This window comes from Triticum aestivum, chromosome 2D (genome assembly GCF_018294505.1).
Source record: "Triticum aestivum cultivar Chinese Spring chromosome 2D, IWGSC CS RefSeq v2.1, whole genome shotgun sequence".
NCBI lineage: Eukaryota > Viridiplantae > Streptophyta > Magnoliopsida > Poales > Poaceae > Triticum > Triticum aestivum.
Window position 1 is genome coordinate 193,938,837 of NC_057799.1, and position 12,649 is coordinate 193,951,485.

Below are 12,649 nucleotides of genomic sequence, written 5' to 3' on the forward strand. Positions count from 1 at the left end.
GGGGGGCGAAGGGGGAGGTAGGGGGAGCCATGGCTTAGGGACGCACTTGTCTGAAATGTAGGGTAAGTTACCAGCGTACCCGCACCGGTTTTGACACCGCGACGTCGAGCTGGCATTTCCGGCTGAGGGGTAGAAGGGGGATTTCACGTGTCTGGGCTGCGGGACCGATTTCGGATGAGGAGGGAGTTTTTGCGCGTGTTGAAATTTCGAGATAACAAGGCGCGGAGCAGGTTGAAGAGGCGGGAGTTTCAAAGCAGATGAGACAATAGATACTCGATCTTGAAAATTTTGGGATAACAAGGTGCAGATTCCTTGTTCGGCAGAACAAACTTAACGTGTACAAAAAAACATTTCATACAAGACACAAGAGAGTCATGTCCCCTTTTACTATATTGCTATAGATGTCATTAAAAAAACTACAAGAAAAACGTAAAAAAAAGTCGAGAGAACAAGATTACCCTGTACAGTACCAAATCGATTCACACTTTTCTCAACAACAATAAAAAACAAATCAGTTCCCACCAAAAGAAAGGATCATGTCCCTTTTTATACAATTACAAATGCCAGGATCTCGAATTTCAATTTTTGAATCCATGTTATGTTGAATTCAAAGATATCGCTGGGTGACCTTGCGGTTTATAATGGATGCAGTCCTACATTTTGCTCTTCCATCATATATGAACATTTTACTCCACCCTATGAACATATATATTGACGTCTACCATATGGACTAAATTTGAATCAATTTTCCTTATTTTAATAAGATTGTTGTCAAGTTATACAATCATTTAAATATTATCTTGATAACAAAAAACATGCATATAGCAGTAATCATATTTCACTATGAACTACATGTACCATACGATCTCCAATTCAAATATTTGTATCCATTTTATGTTGAATTCAAATCAGAGTACATTGGTCTAGGTAGCAAGATGTTCGGGATAATCTAAACCCTATTTTCATATGTATATTTTTTGGCTAAAATTGGGACAAGTTTTGGTATAAGCTTCTTGCAAAACCGGAGATTCTCTCAACAAGCCTCGTGGTTCCGAGAGGGAACGTGTCACCTTTGTGTGCGAAACAATATACGCTGCCTCCCCCGATTTTCTTTACAGAGGCAACATAGAACTATATGAGTGCCTTGTTAAATTTTGGAATTATTCCGGGTTCGTTTGGCCTTTTTATACATTAATTGAGTTTTTGGACATTTAATGTGCATAATCCAAATTTGAACTGCAAGCACATGCTCCGTTGCACCAAAGTTGGTTGAAAAATCACATGTGTATCCTTGGGTGAATTTCTAGGTCCCATGCAAGAAATGAGAATCAAATTCAAACATCTTGGTGTCGTGACTCGGCCGAGAACATCGAGAAACTTGGTTTTAAAATTCATGTAAATCCAAAACTCGTCTGGAAATCATGAAACTTGGCATGGTGTCATGTCATGGCACTAACATGCTGTGGTAAAAAATTGGGCCGATTTGGAACAAGTTTTGGTATAAGCTTCTTGCAAACTAGAGCTTCTCTCAAGAAGGCTCGTGGTTCTGAGAGGGAACGTGTCACCTTTGAGTGTGAAATGATATACGCTGCCACCCCCCCTTGAGTTTCTTTACAGAGGCAACATAGAACTACATGAGTGCCCTGTTAAATTTTGGAATTATTCTGGGTTCATTTGCCCTTTTTATACATTAATTGAGTTCTGGTTATTTAATGTGCATAATTCAAATTTGAACTACAAGCACATGCTCCCGTGCACCAAAGTTGGTTGAAAAATCACATGTGTGTCCTCGGGTGAATTTCTAGGTCCCATGCAAGAAATGGGAATGAAATTCAAACATCTGGGCATCGTGGCTCGGCCGAGAATGTTGAGAAAATGGTTTTAGAATTCTTGTAAATCCAAAACACGCCCAAAAATCATGAAACTTGGCATGGTGTCATGTCATGGTACTACCATGTTGTGGTAAAAAAAATGGCCGAATAGGAACAAGTTTTGGTATAAGGTTCTTGCAAACCGGAGCTTCTCACAAGAAGGCTCGTGGTTCTGAGAGGGAACATGTCGCCTTTGAGTGCGGAACGATATACGCTGGCCCCCCTTGAGTTTCTTTACAGAGGCAACATAGAATTACAGGAGTGCGCTGTTAAATTTTGGACTTATTTCGGGTTCTTTTGGCCTTTTTATACATTAATTGAGTTTTTGGTCATTTAATGTGCATAATTCAGATTAAAACTACAAGCACATGCTCCCGTGCACCAAAGTTGGTTGAAAAATCATATGTGTGTCCTTGGGTGAATTTCTAGGTCCCATGCAAGAAATGAGAATCAAATTCAAACATCTGGGCATTGTGGCTCGGCCGAGAACATTGAGAAACTTGGTATTAAATTCTTGTAAAACCAAAACACGCCTGAAAATCATGAAACTCGGCATGGTGTTATGTCATGGTACTACCATGTTGCGGTAAAATATTTGGCTGAATAGGAACAAGTTTTGGTATAAGCTTCTTGCAAACCGGAGCTTCTCTCAAGAAGGCTCGTGGTTCTGAGAGGCAACGTGTCACCTTTGTGTGCATAATTCAAATTTGAAATACAAGCACATGCTCCAGTGCACCAAAGTTGGTTGAAAAATCACATGTGTGTCCACGGGTAAATTTCTAGGTCCCATGCAAGAAATGGAAACGAAATTCAAACATCTCGGCGTCGTGGCTCGGCTGGAAACATTGAGAAACTTGGTTTTTTAATTCCTGTAAATCCAAAACACGCATGAAAATCATGAAACTTGGCTTGGTGTCATGACATGGCACCAACATGCTGTGGTAATTTTGCTGTCTGATTTGCGAAGGCGCACACATTAACAATCAACAGAGTCATTTTGGAACAAGTGTTGTCACGTTACAATCGGAAACACAAGTATTATTGAAACCGTGGGTGTTCTATTTACCATTTACGTGCAGCCACGCGTCCCCTTTTTTTTATTAGCTAGGAGGTGTCATGCAGGGTAGCTATTTGAGTACGGGAGGCGTGCAATCAGACCCCTGCGCATGCTTATCAGGAGGAGAGCCCTTTGACCTCCATTTACCATCCAACTCTCTCCCAAGGCCTCCATTAATGTCGCCCGAGCCTCTGTTTAATGGCGTGGCTATGTCTCCCTCGACTAAGATTTAAGAGAGAAAAAAGAAAATCTGAAAAAGAAATTTTTGCACGGATCTTGATGTAAGATCCGACGGACCTATATAGCATCTACTGCGACTTACAGCAAGACTGATGAATGTATAAGGACGACGATAGTGGATAATAATTGTCTTACATAATTAGGAAGGTAATTAAAGAGCCACATGTGGCTACGCCCGAAATACACAAGGGCAAAAGAAGAAGGAAGACAACAATCTGGCTCGCTGATCTCTACTTTCTTGATGCGTTGCTGCAGGCCGCGAGAACTAGTATCCGCAGCGAGTGGCGATGAGCTCTGTCGTGTCCCCAAGATGCTGCTTGAGAGCATCCACAGATTCCTCCACCAGCCTTTGGCGCTTGATGCGGAGCATGTCATTCTTGTCCAGAAGTTTCTTGACGATGACGCCGGTCCTCTTCAACAAGGCACAGGTCTCCTCCTGCTGCTCTGCACTTCGGACAATCTTCGCCCTCAGCAGGTCGCGCTCGGCCTGGAGCCTCTCATTGCCCTCCCTAAGTTGTCAGATGACGCCGGTAGCCTGTTCAAACAAGGCTTTCATGTCGTCCTGCAACCTCGCCCAGCCAGAGATCTGATCCATCTGGCTATGGACGATTGCATGCATGCGCCTGTAAGAGTCGTCGCCTGCCCGCGAGACATTTTCCCAGGCCGCCGTGGCGCAGCGGGACATCTTTGCTGCACTCGCGGTGCAGCAGGACATCTCTGCAGCTTCCGCAGCGTGGCCGGAGCAGTCTGCTACATCGATGGCGCGGCGGGACCTCCGTACTGCTTCGGCGGCGCGGCAGGACCTCTGTGCTGCTACTTCCATGCGGCGGGACATGTCGGCTGCTTTCGAGGTGAGGCGGGATGCGCAACAAGGTATTTTTGTATTTTTGGTTTAATAGATCTTAAAATAAATGCAAAGGAAAATAGATCGCAAAGGCAAATAATTTGAGAAAGAGACCTGGGTGCCGTAGGTTTCACTAGTGGCTTCTCTCGAGAAAAATAGCGAACGGCGGGTAAACAAATTACTGTTGGGAAATTGATAGAACTTCAAATAATCATGACGATATCCAGGAAATGATCATTATATAGGCATCACGTCCAAGATTAGTAGATCGACTCCTGCCTGCATCTACTACTATTACTCCACACATCGACCGCTATCCAGCATGCATCTAGTGTATTAAGTTCATGGAGAAACGGAGTAATGCAATAAGAACGATGACATGATGTAGACAAGATCTATCTATGTAGAGATAGACCCCATCGTTTTATCCTTAGTAGCAACGATACATACGTGTCGGTTCCCTTTCTGTCAGTGGGATCAAGCACCGTAAGATCGAACCCACTACAAAGCTCCTCTTCCCATTGCAAGATAAATAGATCAAGTTGGCCGAACAAAACCCAAATATCGGAGAAGAAATACGAGGCTATAAGCAACCATGCATATAAGAGATCAAAGAAACTCAAATAACTTTCATGGATATAAAAGGATAGATCTGATCATAAACTCAAAGTTCATCGGATCCCAACAAACACACCGCAAAAAGAGTTACATCATACGGATCTCCAAGAGACCATTGTATTGTGAATTCAGCGAGAGAGAGGAAGCCATATAGCTACTAACTACGAACCCGAAGGTCTGCAAAGAACTACTCACGCATCATCAGAGAGGCACCGATGGAAGTGGTGAACCCCTCCGTGATGGTGTCTAGATTGGATCTGGTGGTTCTGGACTCTGCGGCAGCTAGAATTGATTTTCGTTGACTCCCCTAGGCGTTCTGGAATATTGGGGTATTTATAGAGCAAAGAGGCGGTCCGAGGGGCACCCGAGGTGGGCACAACCCACCAGGGCGCGCCTGGGCCTCCTGGCGCGCCCTGGTGGGTTGTGCTCTCCTCGGAGCTCCCCCTAGGCGCAGCCTTGGCCCATTAGGTGTCTTCTGGTCCAAAAAAATTCTCCGTGAAGTTTCGTTGCATTTAGACTCCGTTTGGTATTGATTTCTTGCGATGTTAAAAAACATGCAGAAAACAACAACAGGCACTTGGCACTATGTCAATAGGTTAGTACCAAAAAATGATATAAAATGACTATAAAATGATTATAAAACATCCAAGATTGATAATATAACAGCATGGAACAATCAAAAATTATAGATACGTTGGAGACGTATCACCTCCCAGCTGGAGCTGTCCTCTGATGACGGCAGACTAGCTGAGCGACGACGACGGACCGGTGCCATTGTGATTGTGGGAGAAGCAGACAAGATAAGCTACAGGGAGGGAGGGGAAAATGCGACGCAGGACTCACCGACCGTGAGGGTTTATATAGCAGGCCGGTAAGCATTGGGATTTTGGGGGATTTCAATGAGTCGGGCGAGAAGCTTGCGCGGGAACCTGTGAGGTTGAGTGGAAACGGGCTCACCGACAATTCATTGGCGCCACTTCGAGCCACCGTTTGGCCAAAAGAACGCCCCCAACTGCTGCGCAAGCTTGCGCTGTAAGCCATTTGCAGTAGCGGGGTGACAAAACATGTGAGAGGAGGACGAAAGGCCACGTACATATACGGTTAATAACTAATAAAATACGAATGCATGTTGGCAAAGATTATATCATTGGATTGGTATTTCACCTGCAGGATGCTGCTAGCGCGACACTACGATCAGAGACCCTTTGATGAAACTGTGTGCGATGCATTAATCGCAAACAGTGATGTAAAATAACCGTCAACAAAGATGAAAAACGTTTGCGATGAAGTTTACATCAAACACGGTTCATATTTTAGTTGCGTGTGCGATGAAGGGCATACGGTTCAGTTCAATGAACTGTTTGGATGAGGCCAAACAAAAGAAATGGGCAGCCAGATGAAGGCGTGTGCGATATACGGCATACAGTTCACTCGTATAAACTGTTTGTGATGAGGCGGAACAATTGAAACGGGCAGCCAGATGAAGGTGTATGCGATATATGGCATACAGTTCACTCCGGTGAACTGTTTGCGTTGAGACAAGAGAACAGAAACGGTTCAACTTAACAAGATGTGTGTGATACGCGGCAAACCGGTCTGTAATCAGAAATGTGTGGGAAGATCGACAACAACACAAACGATTCCTATTAACAAGCCTATGTGTTGTGCGCAAATGATTGCTGGTATACAATTGTCGGTGATTGATGAAATCATCAATGACATGTTCCATTGTTTAGTCCATGTGCGATGTGATTTGCTCTGTCTACAGAGCATCAACATATATACTTAAAAAGACAGCATTGCAGAACCAAATTAAGCATACAATTACGCAAGTGACTACACACATAACATTTCCACACACCAAAGTAAGCAATTACATGCATACTAAACTAGGAGAAATGAGGATCTAATCATCTACTTATTGTTGCGATGACGCTTGCCATTGCGCTGCTTCCGGCTGGATCCCTGGCCGTTTTGGGGAAGGAGGCACTTCCTCATGTCAACGATCCACCTGTACATGTCGTAGCTCGTGTACGCCTCCTTGGTCGCGTACATGACGTGAGATTTGTCGAGCTTCTCCATCCAGGCCGTGTGCCAGGCACGCTTGTCCTTATTGCAGGAATCCTTCATGTCTCTGTAGTAGGCTTCGATGATGGCCTCGGCGAGGTGAACCAGTGAGTCCTTCTCATGCTCCTTGCTGCCCCAGATCTTGTATTGGCCCTGGATGTCGACAATATTCTAGCAGGCGATGCCCGAATTCTTGAGCACCTTTACATCGTTGGCGATGTCCACCGTAGCGAACATGTAGTGGGGGCTGTTGACAAACCTGGCGAAACACTCGCAAGGCCTTGTGGTCAGGCAGTAGTGGTAGACAAGGACGTGGTTGCGCATGCACATCTGGGCGACGACGACCTTGGGACGAGTCCCGACACGAGCGCGGGTGTACTCGAGGTCGAACCCGACCTCCTTGTACTTCTCCTCGGCAAGCAACAGCTCCATGATGTGGATGGAGTGCTCCACCCAGACCGGGTTGTTGGTGTACACCACCGAGAGGTCCGTGAACCTTCTGTGGGTGTCCACCACGGCATGCGTGATGGACTGCTGCTCGTCGGCGGCAGCCGCTCGGAGCGCCATTGGAGCCGCGCAGGATAACTTCTAAGAATTTGTCGTGGTGGGTGTTCTTCTTGCAATGGTGGGGCATGATCGAAAGATTGAAGAGACACAAGGGTTAAATGGCCGCTGTAATACATGGGGGCCAGGCGGACCTGTAATCGTCACGTCTTGTCACGGCATTCATAGCGGAGGATTCCAGTGCACGCTTGACAACACCGCACTGCACGAGTTTCGTTTGACCACGCGTGGGCTCGAAGAGGCGCCAAATGTATCATCGGTGAGCCTGTTCATGCGCTACTGCGCAGTTTACCGCGCAAGCTTCCCGTCCAGATAGTTTGGCCATGCGTTTGCTAGAAGAGGGAAAAATTGTGGGTGTTTATTGGCAAAAAGCTTTGTAAAAATGAAGTGTGTGGACTGACTTCAGTCATAATTTTACCCTGGGTGATGAGGTCAAAGTTACATTGAAGGGTGATGAACTGATGATGGACACTCGAGTGCAATAATTAATTCTGTGCTCTACAGGGCACACGGTTGAAGAAACCAACTGTGTGCATAATGTCGAAGATCGTAGCCGAGTTAGCTATACAGATCGTGTGCTATGAGATCGACAAGGTAAACAGATTCGAGAATGGTTAATAAAATCTAAGACCACTGCATATTAAGGTCAAAATAGTGCTAGCAATATACGAGTCTCATACGATGCCATTTCAACGATTGTACCACAAAAGCTCGAAATGTTACAAGGTTCAAATTCCAGAGTTATATGGCTCAAATTCGAAGATTACAAGGTTCAAACTGATATTAGAAATGAAATTCAGCTCATCAGCTCCAAACGCTCGCGCTGATGCGCTGAACATGGATATCAGAGAGGTTCAAACTAATATCACCGCTTCTAAGTCTGCTTTCGAAACCTCATAATTTTTGCAAAGGGGTCGACCAGTGAGAAGTCATGTATGGGGTTGACACGATGACTTCCGATTACTCTGTCATCTGAAGTTCCAAAATGAAATTCAGCACTTTTGGAGCCTATTCCATTCTGCCGCAGCCGCCGGTGCTGATCAACAATCCATTCATTTTTGCGAAATAAATGTAGGGCAAACCTCATTACCTTCAGCACCCTTGCTCTGACAACAAAGAACCTAGCGAATATAATCTCTAGTAAGCTCCCTCGGTAGGAGTTCAAAGTAATTTCTAAGAGATGCAGATTTAGGCATTTGACGTGATTGTTTTATTGTATCACATTATCCACCACTGGGCCTAATCTTATCTGCAAAAGAACAAAACATGTTAGTGCCTACATGCAGTTTTGAACACTACTACATGCCTATTTGATTTGTAGGATTTGTAAAATGCACTAACATGCCATGTACGATCTGACATGATTAACATGGGCATTTGATTACAACCTAGAAAAATGTGGCCTTCTTCACAAGAGGTTGGAGTGGATGAAAAGTTCCCTAAGAAAACTAGTACTGATGAATCCAAAGGAGAAATGCTTATGGATTGTAACCATATGGATCAAGCTACCAATATGGGGGGACATGCATGTACTGAAATCCTCCAAAAGGATCCTTCAGAAATCTTAGTACATTGTCATTGTAAACTTGGAAAAAGGTGTCACGAATTGAACTCCCTTATGGTTAACACTTAACAGGAAAGAAACATCACCTCGATATATAGCTTCTCCAGGAACGGAAAGCATCTCAGGAAACTGACAACTTGCTCCAGGTTGGGGCCGATAGATTCTAGTGCCAAGACCTTCACTATGCGCAGTTTCAGGGTCGAGCTTGTCGGAATCATTTTATGGATGACAGACGAACATACATCTTCAAAATTAGAAATAATGTTAATTTGTAGAAGGAGAGGTAGAAGGCGACTGTTGTACCTGAATGGGTTTGGATCAAATAACAAGTTCGGAGTATTTGTCAGACGAGTAGCCCACCACTGTCAATTTCGGCGCAGAAATGACACTGATTCTTGTTGGACCTTCTTGATCAACTACAAGTAATCTCTCAAGTCCAGGTGTGTCCTCAGTGACCATACCGTGGTACACATCTTGTGATGTCTTCTTGCCGCACCAGCAACACACATAAATAGTCCGGAGAGTCATGGAGGTGACATGGAAGCTACTCAATCCATTGATTGCCTGAAGACGAAGGTACTCCAGTGCAGTACAGCCACGGAGTAGGCGCTTCATATCACCGTTTGGGAGGCAGACGGTGACGATATCGAGGTGCTTCGGTCGTGGTAGAATAAGAGCGGGCGCACCATTAAGGGGTGGAATGACAGTTCCTGAACTTGGCGACCCACAGCATGGGCGCGAGGCAGAGCGCAGATGTTGGCAGCGAGCGCATATGCCCATCATCAAAAGTGAGCTCCTCGAGTTGATCTAGGGCGGGAGATTGGAACCAGTCGTCAAGCTTGGCTCGGTCCTTGCCGTTGGAACGGAACTTGCCCATTCTAAGGCCTCTGGTTGGGCCAAGGTGACTGCCGAGGATCTTGGAGAACACATCCAAGCTTTTGCGATAGCCATGGCAGAGCTCGTGGGTGTCAATGATGTCAAGAGGGGTGGAGTTCCATAGGGGGGCGCCACCATCAGGAAAGGATGGTTGTCCGCGCCCCTTATTTGATTGGGAGGAGGGAGATGATGACTCTCAACATATCATCGGGGAGGCTGCTGATGAAGTCTTGGCCTGCTGGAGTCGCTTGCGGTTCTTGCTCGCCCCGCCTCCGCCTATTGGCAACCCAGTTCTCCACCTCCAGAGTCTCCTTGTCAGCGCCGTTTTCTGATAGAAGTAGTAGTACATGGAATATTTAGTTAAAACAGGGCAATAGAAAAGTGTATTGGTAACTAGAAGTTATTAGGTAGGAATATACTAAGAAAATGGAATAACAATTGGTTGCTTAAATACTAGTCAATTCATTTGATATTGCTGGGTAAGTCAACAAGCAGATACTTGAAAAGAAAACTTACTTCGAATAAAGTCTGGACGGATGATATCGTCAGGGAAGTTAGCATATATCTCATGACCAAGCTCTTTTATGTGCAGTGCAATTTTAGTGCCAGCTTTCAGTACATAAAACTTAGAAATTTCTTTCCAAAGGCCAGTGCCAAAATAGGAGTCACCACGTTCGTCAAGTCTTACAGTAGCAACGATTGTAAGTCCATGGTTTCTCTTCAGTATGACATCCCTGCAGTCTTGATTTATGTAAAGGGAAAGATTGTGCACTATAGATTCTGTTGCATAGCAAGGGATGCGCTACAGAAAATGGTAGGATTGTTAAACAAAATACGGTAACATGCAAATATGGGCCCAAATTGAAAGAACTGTACAACAGTTGAAATCGAAGGACAAAAATCTACAATTAAACTGATAGGGTAAACATGATGTCATGGAAATATGAGAGTAATCGAAAGAACAATACATCATTAATTTGCCTAATATAGAAAGAATATGAAAAAATCAGTAGGCCATGCCAACCGATTTAGGGTGAGACTGAACATACCGCACGCATCCTCAAGTCATCTGGTACAGTGAGATGGAATGTCTGGCAGAGGCCGCAAAGTCCTGATGTGTCCGTGCACTGTACACTCTATGAATGAAAGAAAACCCTCAAATCAGCTCGAATAAAAATGAATTCACGGCAATTCCGGCCGGGTGATTGAAGGAGGCAGATGAACTGGGATAAGAGATGAGATAATATCTCATTAAATTAGTTACCTTGTTGTCCATGAGAAAGAACCCTAAGTACGGCAGATTCCCCAACCGAGTGGAGCTGGGTCGACCGTGAGCAGCGTCGAGAAAGTCGATGCTGATAGGCGGCGGCGTGTGGAAGTGGCGAAATGTGGTGGGGTTTGCCGGCAGCCTCGGCGGCAACAGGTGTCGAGCTAAGTGGTTACCGCCGAGATAGGCGGCGCCATGCATAGACGCGGAGGAGCTTGTGCAGGTATGAGTGGGGACTGAAGGGGGTGGCGGGCGGGGTGAGGGTTTTTGTGACGTGGGGATGGTGAGGGTTTTCTTTTTTCTTTTTTGAATTGGGTGGTGAGGGTTTTCTGTCCCACAAATAATTTCGGAGGCAACGGTTTGCTAGAGCCAACCATGTGTGATTGACACGACAGGAAAAATGAAAGTCATTGCACATGGTTCCAATTTTGGGAATCGCTTCTGATTGACATACTACCTCCGTCCTGGTTTATTGGTCCCCTTTGTAATTTGTAACAAATTTTGACCAAATATTTAACTAAAGAAATGTTTATGCATGTCACCAAAAATTATATCATTGAACACTATGTTCAAATACGCATCCAACGATATAATTTTTGCTGACCTGCACTAACATTTTGTGATTTAAATATTTGGTCAAAATTTAACACAAATTACAAAAGGGGACCAATAAACGAGTACGGATGTAGATTCCATCAACCGAACTGATTGCATCCAAATTACAAAGGGGACCAATAAACAAGTAAACATAGATTAAACATACTCAGACATAGATAATAAGTGTACACGTACACAAGCATAGTTCAACCAGAAGTACATAGCTCAACTGTCATTAAGCATACTCAAGCGTACATAGTTTGATCCCACATCTCATCTCACATGCAGGCATGATCCTGAAGCTTCTCCAGGTACTCGGTGTACGTGTCGTGTGCCACCCTGCCAGAATACTTCTGCTTGAAGGAGCCAATGGCCCATCCTCTTGCATGAGCCAGAACACTTTGATACACGTCATGAAGCCTGTGGTTGCAAAATGGGCATCGATAGCCGCTGGCCCAGGTCCTAATACGCCTGTTATGCATTCCCGCATAAATATCCCTTAGGATTTGCCTCTTATACCTCCTCTGGACATCTTAATCCTCGATGTCCACATCGTCAGACAGCACATTTACAAATAGTAAAACTAATTTGGTATCAAATCAATGTTTACATGCAGTGAAGGAGGATTAAGAATTTGTGGCTATTTTTTTATACATATGCAGAGATTATGGTTCGATTTTTAAGCACAGTCGTCTATGTACAGACCAATCTTGAAGAAAATACTGGCACAAACATATATGTTGGTCATTCAAAATCAATTGTCAAGTCCTAGCTAGGAATTATTAGCACGAACACTAACCTTAGTCGGATTAGTAGTAGAAATCATTTGCACAGATGAAACAACTAATCACTTGTCACTTGTACCATTCAAACAATCAATACACTACACGGATCTAACGAAACTTACTCAGATTTCATGGATTGGGAGAACATAACCATAGGATTTCTATTCCAAAAAGGGGGAGGCAGGAGTAAACAGAGAAACCCTAGGATCTATTTGACACATAAATGGGTATAGATGACTAACCAGTTGTTCGTCGTCGTCGGAGTCGTCGCCGGAGTGGTCATCGGAGTCGTCACCGGG